The sequence below is a fragment of the Phodopus roborovskii genome, unplaced genomic scaffold (assembly GCF_943737965.1).
Source record: "Phodopus roborovskii unplaced genomic scaffold, PHOROB, whole genome shotgun sequence".
Lineage (NCBI taxonomy): Eukaryota > Metazoa > Chordata > Mammalia > Rodentia > Cricetidae > Phodopus > Phodopus roborovskii.
The window spans coordinates 18552772-18566505 of record NW_026126485.1 but is presented as its reverse complement, the minus strand read 5'-3'; the positions used below and the strand labels follow the sequence as shown (position 1 = coordinate 18566505).

The following is a 13734-nucleotide window of genomic DNA, read 5'->3' as shown; positions in this document are numbered from 1 at the left end:
CTACTATGTTGATACTTCATGTGTGATACATTTCATGGGATCCATACACAGTAACCTAAAGTTAAAATGATTTGTCCCCCTAGATGACAGCACATGGAGGGGCCCCCAAAAGTAACATGATTCCCCCTAGAACACACAGCTAGAGAGTAACTGCTTTAGGTAAAAAGAAACTGAGTCGGTACCAACCTACCCCAATCAAATGACCCTTCTGGGCCTTTCAGTTGTGAGAATTGCTGGAAAGGAAAGCATTCAAACAGCCGATTAAACCACAGAATCAATACTATCACTTTCTGTTCAAAGTCAGCCTTTCCTTATAGGAGCTGAAGACTTTTTTTTCCTTTTCTTTTAAGCAACCTAGCTTCCTGAAAGTTAATGTTCACAATCTTAACTTTGAAGACCCTTTGACGAAAGTAAGAATGTCCCTTTGAGTGGCAGCCCACACATCTTTGCTTAATTTTCAATGGAAAATTCTTTGGTCTTCTTATTGGCTGCAGTGTACACCAGTGCCAACTGCAAATGCAAGGCAGGGCACAGCACGTAGCCAATAAGAACTGCCATGGCCTGCCTACTTCTGCAACCCCCCAAAAAGCAGTTACAAAGGTCATGGACTAACAAATGTGCTTCTCCTTGCCTTCGATGCTGCACCTGCTCCTGCCACATGCGACAGGGACCACCTTAGGACTTCTGACACTCTCGATACGACTTAGCATAATATGTGGCAGGGCAAGAGATGTGACTTAAGGAATATAAGACAGCTAGCTCTGTTGGCTTTGCTGTTGCCACAAGACTTTAATGGTTAGGAAGAAAAGTCCAATCTCCAGCCACAAGAGCCCCACACGGGCACCACTGCACGGCTGAGATAGCACCCCAGAGAACACTTTCAGATCCTCTAAATGTGTGGCCTAAGATCACTTCTCTCCAGCAGGAGCTTCAACTTATGACAACTAAATCTCCCCACGCTAAAGACAGTCTGTTGAAAGTTGGCTATCTCCACCTCCTCCCAGGTTTAAAGTAGAGGTCATTTTGCAATCAATACTAACAATTTATCGAATCTCGCTGAGAAACAGTGGACGTGTGTGTGTGTGTGTGTGTGTGTGGAGAGAGAAAGATATTAAAGGATGAGCCCTGAGAAAATTCCCAGAAGGAATTAGGAGTTACTGCAATGAAGAAGGGAATAGCAACAATTTTCCCCGTTTTATAGAAAGAAAAACAAAGGCCTGAGATTTAATAGTCGCACGTCCAACTGATGAATCTTAGGCAGGTACACTACCAAGCCGTTTCTCCTCCTCAGGAAGACCGGGACTGTCCGGGCGGCGGCGGCCGCACCCGGCTCCGAAGGCGGAGGGAGGCTATGCCCCGCCCACCTCGGCACGCCCCGCCTCTGCAGGCTGTCATTGGTCCAGCCTCCGCAGGCCCGCCTCGCCGCACCTCCCGACACATAAAAGCGCCCCCCCCCACGCCCAGCCGCCCGACCTCCACTCGCCCGCGGCCTGCGAGCACCCGCCCCTCGTGGGGGCCGGGCTGCGGGTCCGGGGGCGGGTGGTGTCGCCGGGGCCGAACCCCGGCCCCCTCCCCCACGGTCCCGACAGTCGTCGCCGCCATTTTGACCGCCCGCCCCTTCCCTCAGGACTGTACTCAAGCGACAGGCGCCGCGCGGGCCCCGCCGCCCGCCCCGGCGCGCCCAGCTTGCCAGGCGCTGCCCCGGTTACCTCGGCTTCTCCGCACTTGTGTCCGCGGAAGGCTTTGAGGAGGTGCGTGGGCGCTGTGCAGAGGGGACCGAGCGCGCCGGGGTCCCCAGGCCGGGCCGGGGGCGTGGGGGCGGGGGGCAGCCGCGGTTGTTGTTGTTGACTGGCGTTGCTGGGTTGCTTGGTCGCCACGACTACCGTGGCTATGGCGCCTCCGTTTCCCTCACCGGGGCAACTGTTGCTACCCACCCTGCTACGTCACGCGTCGGGGCGGGGCTCCAGAGCAGTGATTGGATGGCGCCGGCCGCTTCCAGCATGCTATTGGCTACGGTCCACGCTTTTCAACACCCTCTAGACTTCTCCGAGCTCCGATTCCTCCGTTCGGACGTCCGTCAGAGGAATCTGAACCCTAGAAGGCAGCGAAGCCCATCACTCGCGCGAGGAAGCTGCCCTGAGAATTACAAAGGGGTGGGAATGACGCTCTAAAATCGGCCTTCTGGTTGGACTAAGGAGATATCAATCTCGTCCAAAAGTTTGTCTCGCTCTCTTGCTCAGGTGCACGGAGCGTCGGGAGTTGTAGTTCCGGTCCTACGTGCCGATGGGAACCGCTAGACTTCCTCTTTGCTGGGCCACTTTCTAGCCTCATGCTCACATCCCCAAAGGAACGCTGAGACTCAGCTCTGCCCTTCTGTGACGTCGGCGGCGGAGGCCGGGCTCGGAGTTCGATGACGTCACAAGCGCGTTCTCCCGGTCCGAGCGAGTGGCGAGGCCTCGTCTGGTGGCTGGTGCTGGGCGAGTCGGAACCTCGGAAAGGTCACGGCCTGGCCGCGCCACTATCTCGGCCACGCAGGCGGCGAAAAGGTCTCTGGAAAACGGGGATTTAATGAGAGGACGATAAGGAAAGGTCAGCGGCAGTCTGTCCCCAGAGCTCCCTGCCGCTGCGGACCTCAGTTCCCCAAGAGATAGGTCAGCTGTAGCGGGAGGAGGTAAAACAGAAACTGCCCCGATCGGAGGGAGTTCCTTGAGCTCAGAAATTAATCATCAAGATAATATTCTAAGACGGCATTTTAAAATATCAATTAATGGGAAAAAGTAGACCCAAAGGAGCAAAATGTCAAATGTTAAATGTAATCAATTTGGTGGCACCGAGATTAGGGTGAGGTGAGTCTTGGCAGGCTCAGGGTTGGCTCTTTTGTTCAAATATTTTTGCTTATTGAATCAGGATTGTTTTCTAAATGATGTTGAAGCTGCTCTTTCCACAGGAGAACATGAGTAACTGTGAGAGATGATGACTATGTTAATTAGTTCCTTTATAGTAATCATTTTGCTATACGAATTGTGTCATATCATATTGCCCACCTCAAAAATGCAAAAATCACCAAGTCGGGTAGAGTGGCCCAGTAGACACAGCTTCCGTGCAGGCTAAGGCAGGAGGAAGATTGGTAGAGCTGAGCAAGTCTTAGTTTAGTTTACTTTTGTTTTTTGAAGCTCATGCCTGGTTTCAAAGCCCCTCTGGAGCTGAGGATGATCTTGAACTGCCTCCCCCCCCCCAGTGCTGAGATTACAGGGGTGCACCACAACACCTTAAATTTTGCTGCTTCATGCCGGTGGAGTCTGTGATGGCCAGGACTGAGAAAGGCTCAGAAATTGTAACCTTCTTTGAGGCTCTCTTTCCCATGCTTCTCCTATGTAAGGTCCTGAATTGTAAGTGTAAAACATAGAAGTCTCTTGCCTTTGTCATGTCTATAATAGCAGCCCCCAGTTAATAGTCACAAGTAAGACAGGTTCTATAGCTGTTCCAAAAATGCAAGAGGAAAAAGAAGGAAGGGGTGTGGGGGGGCTTCTGTAACCAGTATCCTCTGAGGAGAATTCCTCAAAATGAGGGGGTGTGGGACAGACACCACAAAACCTAGTAGAAGGCCAGAGCCACTCTGCAATCTAAAGCAGGAGGATCAAATGTTTGAGGCCACACTAGGCAATTTAACCAGACCAGCTGTCAAAATGAAAGAAAAAGGAGGGCTAGAGAAGATATCGAAAGAGCACCAGCTTCTCCTTGCCACCCACAAGGCAATTTGGGCTCACAACCACCTGTAACTCCAGCTTCAGGGGATCTGAGGCCCTCTTCTGGCCTCCGAGGGAACCAGACATGACACAGACATGTTGCACAGACATACAAAATACTCATGACATAAAAATAAGAATTTGAAAAAAACAAAATTGTAATTGTTTTCCCCACCCCAGACCCTCTGGTTTTTCAAGATAGGGTTTCTCTTGAGTAAACTGGATGTCCAGGAACTCACTCAGAAGACCAGGCTGGCCTCAAACTCACAGAGATCTACCTGTCTCTGCCTTCTGAGTGCTGAGATTAAAGGTGTGCACTATCACATCCAGCTTGTAATTGCTCTTAAAATGTGTGTAACAGTTTAAAAAAAAAAAAAAGCTCATCTGCCTGAAATCCACCAACCAAGAGTTTAGATGTGGCCCATCTATATAGAGCACAGTCTCCGAATATCCCTGCTGAGGGGCTGGAGAGGTGGTTTGGTGGTGGGATGCATCACTGAGGCCCTGAGTTTGTCTCTATCACCACAAAACAAGATCAGACAAAGGTACTTGTAGAGACAAAGAAGGATGCCCACATCTAGCTGATGTTCCCTGGTTGCCGGGTAATTCTGTAAAAATGCAACATCCCAGGCAAGTGAAGCATTCTCCATGGTGACAGATGAATAGTAGTGGCTCCAAGGGATAGAGTTGTTCCACCTGTATCTGAAAATGCAACCTTCAGCTGCCTATGTACCTGGTTAGACTTTCCCATGTTCCATGTGTGAGCTTCAATAAAAACTACACCATGACTACCTAGAACATGGCTCCTCTAGCCTACCTAGAAATAACAGCTCTATCCATCCCTGAGAGCCCCCCAAGAACTGAAAGACACCCAGGCCAGAAGGCACGGATGCAAACTGCAGCTGGCAAAGGAGCCTCACTCCTACCTCACTGCAGCTTCTGTGAAGACTAGGTTTGTGATTAGGGGAAGACTCCCCATTGTGTAGAGGCACCTAGAAGCTTTCTTTGCACTTCCCACTCCCTGAACCCTGAGAGAAGCAGAGCCAAGGCCAGAATATCTCCAATTGAAAGAGGAAGTTCACAGAAACTTTCTGGGGACACACCTGACTAGAACGCTGGACTGGTTCAAGCCTTTCGCCCACACAACAGTGCACCAGTTCACAGGAAGTGGAAAGGGCGGAGGTGCAAACCAGAGTGACAAAAAGCCACAGAGCTCGAGCTTGACTCAGTGGTGGAGTGTTTGCCCTGTGTTTATCTCCACTGAAAAAAAGGAAGGGTCTAGGGAGAATTCTCAATGGGTACACTGCTTGCCTTACAAATGTGAGGATCTGAGCATGACTCCCAGAGCCCACCAATACTGGGCATGATGGTGCACATCTGCAACCCCAGCACTGGACAGGTTGAGAGGAAAGTTCCTAAGGCTTGATATCCAGCCAGCCAAGACGGTGAGCTCCCTGTCAGTGAAGAGGTGTTGCCTTCTGCCCTCTGTTTGCATGTGCACACATTCCTGCACCTGTGAGCTGCTGTGTTACATCTTGGAAAGTTTTTTAAGACACAGGATGTTAAAAGAGCGGTGAAACAATATGGTGTTGTAGCCTGGCATGGTAGTGCACACCTTTAATGCCAGCACTTGAGAGGCAGAGGCAGGTGGATCTCTGAGTTCAATTCAAGGCCAACCTAATCCACATGGGGAGTTCCAGGATAGGGCTAGCTATATAGTGAGCTCCTGTGTGTAATAGGGTTCTCTGAAGGAACAATGTGGTGGTTTGAGTGTGATTGGCCCCCATAATCTCATAGGGAGTGGCGCTGTTAGGAGGTGTGGCTTTGTTGGAGGAAGTGTGTCACTACAGACAGGCTTTGAGGTTTCATACACTCAGGATACTGCCCAGTGTGGCAGTTGACTTCCTGTTGTCTGCAAACTATAGCAGTCTCAGCTCGAGCACCATCTCTGCCTGCATGCCACCATGCTCCCCACCATGATGGCAGAACCTCTGAACTGTAATAGAGCCACCACAATTATTTCCTCTATAAGAGATGCTGTGGAGCCGGGCATTGGTGGTGCACTCCCAGCACTCGGGAGGCAGAAGCAGGTGGATCTCTGTGAGTTCAAGGCAGCCTGGTCTACATAGCTAGTTCCCAGGACAGTATTCAAAGCAATACAGAGAAACGCTGTCTCAAAAAAAAAAAAAAAAAAAGAGTTGTTGTGATCATGGTATCTCTTCACAGCAATAGTAACCCTAAGACAAGCAAAATTTATAGAACGAATTGGATTTATTATGAATTGGATTTTATGAATATGAATTTATTAGAATGGCTTATAGGCTGTGGTCCAACTAGTCCAACAATGCTGTTTACCAACAAAAGGTCCAAGAATCCAGCAGTTGTCAGTCTTAGCTGGTCTTCAGTATGCACCAGTTTCCAGAAGTAGGCTCTAATGTGAGTGAAGGACTGGGCTTGCCAGCCAAAGGGAGAGCAAGGCTGCCAAACCACCTGAAGGTGAGGCCGTATTAAAGGTGATCTTTTCACCTCAAAAGATCTGGATTAAGCTGGATGGTGGTGGCAAAAGCCTTTAATCCCAACACTCGGGAGGCAGAGGCAAGCATATCTCTGTGAGTTCAAAGCCAGTCTGGTTTACAGAGCAAGTTTCAGGACAGCCAGGACTACACAAAGAAATCTTGTTTTGAAAACTGAAAAAAAAAAAAAAGCTTGGATTAAATGTGTGCATCTCAGAAGATTGGATTAAAAGTGGGTCTTCCAGGGGCTGGAGAGATGGCTCAGTGGTTAAGGTCACTGACTTCTTCCAGAGGATCCAGATTCAATTCCCAGCACCCACATGACAGCTCACAACTGTAATGCCAGTTCTAGGGGACCTGACACCCATGGCAAAACACCAGTACACCTAAAAAATAAAAACAAAAAAGGGTGTCTTCCAACCCAACTACCACTCAGACCCAGAACCAAGATTACAAGGTAGCCCACCTCAACACCCATGTCATCTAGGAACTGCTGGAGCATGTGAAGGGACAAGTCTACAAATGAAAAGCTACAGGATCTCCAAAGCAACAACAGAATATCCTGGAGAAGGCCCAGTGAAGACCCATTATCAAGGGCGTAACAAACCAGAGGCCTTGACCCAGACCAATGACTCACTGCAATGAACCCTTGCAAGTAAAGCAATATGGACTAAAGGGTGTACTGGGTGACTCACTGGGACACACCACCTTGACAAGGGTTTTTTGTTTTTAGATTTTTCAAGACAGGATTTCTATGTGTAGTTTTGTAGACCAGGCTGGCCTAGAACTCACACAGATCTGCCCAGCCCCCAAATGCTGGGATTAAAGGCATGTGCCACCAATGCCAGCTTCAACAAGATTTTTTTAAAATTTGTTTTTGTTTGGTTAGTTGGTTCTCTTTTTTTTCTGGGTTTACTTTAAAATTATATTTTGGGGGGAAATTGCAAGGGCGGAGGGTAGAAGTGAGGTGATGGGTAGATAAGTGGGATTGGGGTGCATGGTGTGAAATCCACAAAAAAAAATAACAATAAAAAGTTTTATTGATCATCCCAGCCACGTAGCATTACACACCTTTACACTAGCACTCAGGAGGCACAGGCAGGTAGGTCTCTGTGAATTTGAAGTCAGTCTGGTGACTTGTGCGTTCCAGGAGCTATGTAGAGAAATCCTGTCTTGGAAAAAAAAGTAGGTCCTCCCACTTCAAATGATTTAATTAAAATTCTTCACAGGTACCAAGAATAACCATATGTATATAAAAATATATATTATAAAATATATATAATAAATTTTTTAAAAGGAAAAAAGACACAAGTATTCTAAGGAGAAACATTCTATCTTGCTGGAAGTAACTCAAAGGCTTCAGGAAGTCCCTGAAACTGTTAAGATTCACTAGGTTCTTCCTTCCCCAACCTTACATAAGCAGTAAGGATGGCTAAGAGCTACTTTCAGACTAAAGGGGCTGGGAAGATAGCTCAGCAGTTAAGAGCATATGCTGCTCTTAGTTGGTTCCCAGCAACCACATGACAGTTTACAAGCACCTGTGACTCCCAAGGGTTCTGATGTTCTCTTCCGACTTCCATGATTTCCTGCAACCCACATGGTGTATACACATACACAAATTTGTTCAAGACCATCAGCTGGGTGTGGTGGCTCACACCTTTAATCCCAGCACCTGGGATTCAGAGGCAGGAGGATTTCTGAGTTCCAGGCCAGCCTGGTCTTACACAGTGAGCTCTAGGACAACCAGGGATACACAGAGAAATACTGGCTTAAAAAAAAAAAAAAAAAAACTCAGCCACCTGAAAGAAGCAAGAGTGCTTTGCACAGTCTGAAGAAATTGCAACAGGTTGGAAAGCATTCTCTCCAGGCAACTCAGCTTCTTTCTAGAGTGGCTAGCAGTGCCACTGCCATTTCATAGAAAACCCCTTTTTGTTCAGTGTGGAGCCTTTACTGACACATGTGTTGAGCCTCTGCAGCCCCCCACCCCAGTTGTGACAAAGATTCCCATAGACATCTTTGCCAAATGCCTGAGATGGGAAAATAAAATTATATGTGGCCTAAAGCCACTGTCCAAAGGAGGTGGAGCAATTGGAAGGATGGACTTGGACAACCCCTGCTAGGACAGGCAAGTGTCCTCTCTTCTTTTCCACCTTAGCTCTCTTTGTAGCTAGGCAGAAGTGGGACTCCTGGTCCAATAGCCTCAGCTTCCCAAGTGCTGGGATCACATGGGACCAAAGCCTCGAACAGGTCACCTCTACCCTGTGCTTCTCCTGTATAAGCCAGGACAGGAACTTTCTTCCTACTGGGAGACTTAGGGCAGAAGAGCCCTACTTATGCACACTGAAAGTTTTTTTGTTTTGTTTTTGTTTTTCGAGACAGGCTTTGGAGGCTGTCCTGGAACTAGTTCTGTAGATCAGGCTGGCCTCAAACTCACAGATCTGCCTGTCTCTGCCTCCCCAAGAGCTGGGATCAAAGGCATGCACCACCACCGCCTGGCACACTGAAAGTTTTGTAACAACTAAGGATGCTTTGAATTTTTTTTTTTTTTTTGAAGATTGACTTTATTTTGTGTATATGTCTGTGTACCACTTGCATGCCTGTTCCTGTGGAGGCCAAAAGAGAGGGAAAGGTCTACTGGAACTGGAGGTTGTGAGCCACCATGTGGGTGCTGGGAACTGAACTCAGGTCCTCTGCAAGAGCAGTAAGTGCTCTTAACTGCTGAGCCATCTCCCCAGCCCTCATTAAGGGTGTTACATAAAGCAGGAGCCTGAAAACAATCTAGGTGCCCATTTCTGGGAGATCAGAAAGATGAAATAAGGGTTGGGGGTGTAGCTCAGTGATAGAGTACTTGCTTAGCATGTGTGAGGTCCCAAGTGCAGCACAGAAGCAAAACAACCCAAAGAGGGATAGAAAGCTAGTTCACTGGTAAAGATCTTATCCTCCTCCTGCAGAGGACCAGGATTTAGTTCCCAGAAACTACATCAGTGTACAATCATCTGCAACTCCAGCTTCAGGGATCATTGTTCACTTTTCTGGACTCTGAGGGCACCTGTACTCATGAACACATCCATATGCATAATTAACAAAATAAAAACAAATCTTTAAAAACAAACAGCAATAAGGGCTGGAGAGATGGCTCAGAGGTTAAGAACACTGCCTGCTCTTCCAGAGTTCAATTCCCAGCAACCACATGGTGGCTCACAGTCATCTATAATGAGATCTGATGCCCTCTTCTGACATGCAGGCAAACATTCAGACACAACACCGTATACACAATAATTAAGAAAACAACAAACCCACAAGCAATTGGCAGTATAATCATTGGTTGGAGAGAGAGCTCAGTGGTTGAGAGCATTTGCTCTTGCAAGAGGACACAAGCCAGCTGGGCATCGGTTGCACATGCCTATTGCTGTTAAATAAGGATCAGGATAAACAAATAGGCCGAATAGATGTTTATTCAGGGAGAAATAACTTACAACCTAGACAGATGAACACCAGCAAGTTCCACCGGATGCTTTCCTGTCAGAGTCCCACCAGCAAGAAAGTGGTCCTGGCTCTTCCTCAGACCTCCTTCCACAGGTCACTTCCGCTCATGGCTCCACCCCCCCAATGGGCGTGGACAGTGCCACAGAAGGAGACAAAGTAAATATCTCACTATACATGCCTTTAATCCCAGTACTTGGGAAGCAGAGGTAGGTGGATCTCTTTGAGTTCGAGGCCAGCCTGGTCTACACAGCCAGTCCAGGACAGCCAAGGCTATACAGAGAAACCCTGTCTTGGAAAAAAGAAAAAAAGGACACATGATGGTCTGTGACTCCAGCTCCAGGGGATCAGGCACCCTCTTCAGGCCTCTGGTCATATACACATGGTGTTCACTCACAAGCCAAAAGAGACTCCTGGCTGGGCCAGGCAGGCAGCCCACAAGGGACCTGCTCCTGTCTGTCAACAGGTTCCTGGCCAGACATCAAGAAGGAAAAGGGCAGGAGGTTGCACCTTGTGAGCTGAACTGGCGAAGGGGCAGCTGGGATTGGGGAGCAAATTATTCATCAGCCCTTTCCAGGGAGCATAGTGAAACATGACTCCCAAGACACCCGTCAGAGCAACACGGGCCATGAGACTGTGATGGAGAAAGGACAAAGGTGCACAGTGCTGACCACAGAAGAACGTAATGCACTCATCCCAGCCTCCCTGCTGCGTAGATGAGAAACCGGGCCACAGTCAGGTCAAGTGACATTCGCACAGCACGAAAGCAGGCAAAGTGGGTGCAAACCCAGGCCGCCATCACTAGTCCTGACCACCAGCACTTTCGTTTCCCTTTTTGATGTCCTCTCACTCTGTAGCCCAGGCTGGTTCGGAACTTCCTATGGAACCTAGGCTGATTGGAACTTGTGGCAGTCCTCCTGCCTCAGCTTCCTGAGTGCTGGAAGGAGGTGACCACTGCTCATGTTTTATTCATGGGTGTGTGTACATATATGCACGTACATGTGGACGCCACGGGCAGTATTGACTGGGTCTTCCTCCACTGAACCTGGGTCTCTCCACTTAGCCAGCTTGTGAGCTCTAGGATTCTGCCTGTTTGCCCTTCACCCCTCCCTGATCCACAGCACTGTTGCTGGGCAGACCATACTGGCCCTTTTTTTTTTTTTCATTTTTTTCAAGACAGGGTTTCTCTGTGTAACAGTCCTGGCTGTCCTGGAACTCACTTCATAGACCAGACTGGCCTCAAACTCACTGATATCCTCCTGCCTCTGCCTCCCAAGTACTGGGACTAAAGGGTGCACCATCACGGCTAAGCCTAAACTTGGGTTTTACAAGGCTTCCAGAATGGAACTCGGGTATTCATGTTTGCATAGCAAGAATTTACCAACTGAATCATCTCCCTAACCCCTTGTTCTTAGTGTTTAGATTAAGGTGAAAATGACATAACTTTCTCCGTAGTTCTAGAATCCAGCCAGCTGGTCAGGGTCAGCACTGAGCTACACCCTCAGCCCAAGCTAACCACTGTAAAGAATTCTATTGGGGGCTAGGACATGGCTCCCAAGAGAGCATCTGCCTGGCATATATGAAGCCTCAGTTGGATCCTCACTACCACTGAAGCCAGCTATGGTAGGACCAGGAGCAAGCTCAACAGGTAGAGGTGTTTGCTGCCAAGTCTGAGACATATCTGGTTCACTGGCTAGGAGAGAACTCATTCGTGGGAGCTGATTTCTGATCCAGAATGTGCACAAACATAACAAATCAATGTAATGATGATGATGATGATGATGAAAAAGGCTGTGGTGTACATGCCTAGGTGGAGGCATGATGATGGGGAATTCACAGTCAGCGTCGGCTGCATGGTGAATTTGAGAGACATATGAGACCCTGGGTGCTAATGTATATGTTCACACTCATACATATATGCTGGCGGGTAAAGGCTCTTGCTGCCAAGCCTGAAGTTTTGAGTTTTATCCCAAGGCCCACATGGAAGAGAACTGACTCCCAAGTCTCTGACCAGGCAGTGGTGAAGACACCTTTAATTCCTGCCCCTAGGAGGCAGAGGCAGGCAGAGCTCTGTGAGTTCGAGGCCAGCCTGTTCTATGGAGCAAGTTCAGGACAACCATGGTGGTTACACAGAAAGAAACCCTATCAGAGAAACCTGGAGAAACAAAAAGAGGGAGAGAGAGACAGAGAAAGAGAAAGGTGTTCTCTGACCTCACATTCATGCCAGAGCACTAGCACAAGAACAGAAACAAAAAATAAACTAAAAATGTGATGGTTAAAAAACACTATTAAACTATAATACAAAAAAAAAAAAAACCAAGTCATTCAAAATCCACATCTGTGGACTGTGGACTATGGTGTGGCCCAGTGTCACTCTCTTTCCAAATGTCCTAAGGGCCTGGGTTCATCCCCAGAACTTCAAAACACACACACACACACACACACACACACGTGCATGCACGCACACACACACATCTATGAATGGAAAACAAAGAAATGAAAAGGTGAGGGGGTCAGCCATATGTGAAGGCAGGGAAGAATGGTAACCAATGGGACCCAGCAGGATTTACAGGAGGACATCTGCATGTGTGTTCATCCAGTCTTTGTATCTTATATCCAGTCTTTAAATAGCACATCAGGACTGAGGACAAAGCTCAGTGGGTAAGAATGTTTGCTGCAAAAGCATGAGGACCTGAGTTCAAATCCCCAGCACCCACATCAAAAAGCTGGGTGGGGCCCCATGGGTGGGTAGCTCCATTGCTGTGGAGGTTGGAGACAGATCACTAGGGTCTTACAATACAACTCTGGCTGTCCTGGAATTCACTGTGTAGATCAGGCTGGCCTCAACTCACAGAACTCTCCCTCTCCCTGCCTCTGCCTCCTGGGTGCTGGGGATTAAGGCTGTGAGTCATCATTCCTGACAGTGACAATAATTTTAAAAGCAAAGTGTGATGCCTCACATCTGTCCTCTCAGCCATCAGGAGGCTAAGGCAGATGGATAGAGAGTCTGAGGCCAGTCTGGACTATGCAGTCACTGACTAGCTCAGTACTAGGATAGGATCCTATCTTTATTGTTATTTTTTTTTTCAGCAATGAGGATTGAACCCAGTACAAGTGCTCTACTACTCTGCCTATTAAAAAAAAGATCTGTTTATTGAGTATGTGTGTGTGCCTGAATGAATTTATGTGTAGCATGTGATTGCAGGTACCCGTGGAGGCCAGAAGAGGGCATGGATGCCCTGGAACTAGAGTGAGCCCCCACCTCTGTGTGAGTGCTGGGAACCAAACACCTGTTCTCTAGAAGAGCAGCAGGTGCTGTACCATCCCTCAACCTGTCTCATATGTCTACACTCCCACAATCCCCTCCTTGGTCTCTTGCGTACAGGGAGCACAGTTAGCCCCCAGGACCCAGGAAAAAGGTCGAGGGTTGCAGCTGTCCTGCAGGACAGTGAAAAAGAGCTTTCTTTAAGGTGTGTCTTTTATTGTTGTTTATGTCTGTATGTGTATGTGCACGTAGGTAGAGCATACACATGCAGGTTCCACAGGAGTCCAGATGGGGGCGCCAAATCCCCTGTAACTGGAGTTACAGGCACCTGTGAGCTTCCTGCTTTGGGTGGGGGTAAGGGGGACCAAACTCAGGCCACCTGGGAGAGCAGGATACCTCTTATCTACTAGGCCATCTCTGCACCTCCAGTGGAGATCTTGATACTGGAGTTCCAAGCTGGCCAGGCTAGGAGATTCTGCCTATGGATAAATAAATAAATAAATAGAGAGAAAGAAAAAGAGGGAGGGAGGGAGGAAGGGAGGGAAGGAGGGAAGAAGGAAGGAAGAAAAAGAAAAGTAAGAAAGGTGGCAACTTACTTCTATAATGCCAGCACTTAATAATAGATGAAGCAGAACTTCTCCAGTGTGGAAGATGACAGAGTTGAGCCGTGTCATCCTGTCCATACAAAAGGTTATCTCTTGGCAAAGAGATGGTAAAGGTCAGGTTG

General features: G+C 48.2%; 1 protein-coding gene and 1 long non-coding RNA gene across 10 annotated transcripts in view; one reads left to right on the top strand and one right to left on the bottom strand.

Moving 5' to 3' along the window:
* Rfx1 (regulatory factor X1) overlaps positions 1–2241 on the bottom strand; it is a 31423-nt gene extending 29182 nt beyond the window's left edge. For 7 of the 9 annotated variants that reach the window (XM_051194943.1, XM_051194946.1, XM_051194950.1 and 4 more), the window contains exon 1: positions 1710–2241. The gene's annotated coding sequence lies outside the window, so the exon portion shown is untranslated. Of the gene's footprint in view, positions 1–186; positions 234–1709 lie in introns of all 9 variants that reach the window. The other 2 variants (XM_051194945.1, XM_051194944.1) reach the window with 2 other exon arrangements.
* LOC127229880 (uncharacterized) lies at positions 1424–3017 on the top strand. Its single transcript, XR_007835148.1, has 2 exons — positions 1424–1751; positions 2241–3017. It is a non-coding gene; the product is annotated as an uncharacterized LOC127229880 (long non-coding RNA).
* The last annotated feature ends 10717 nt before the right edge of the window (positions 3018–13734 follow it).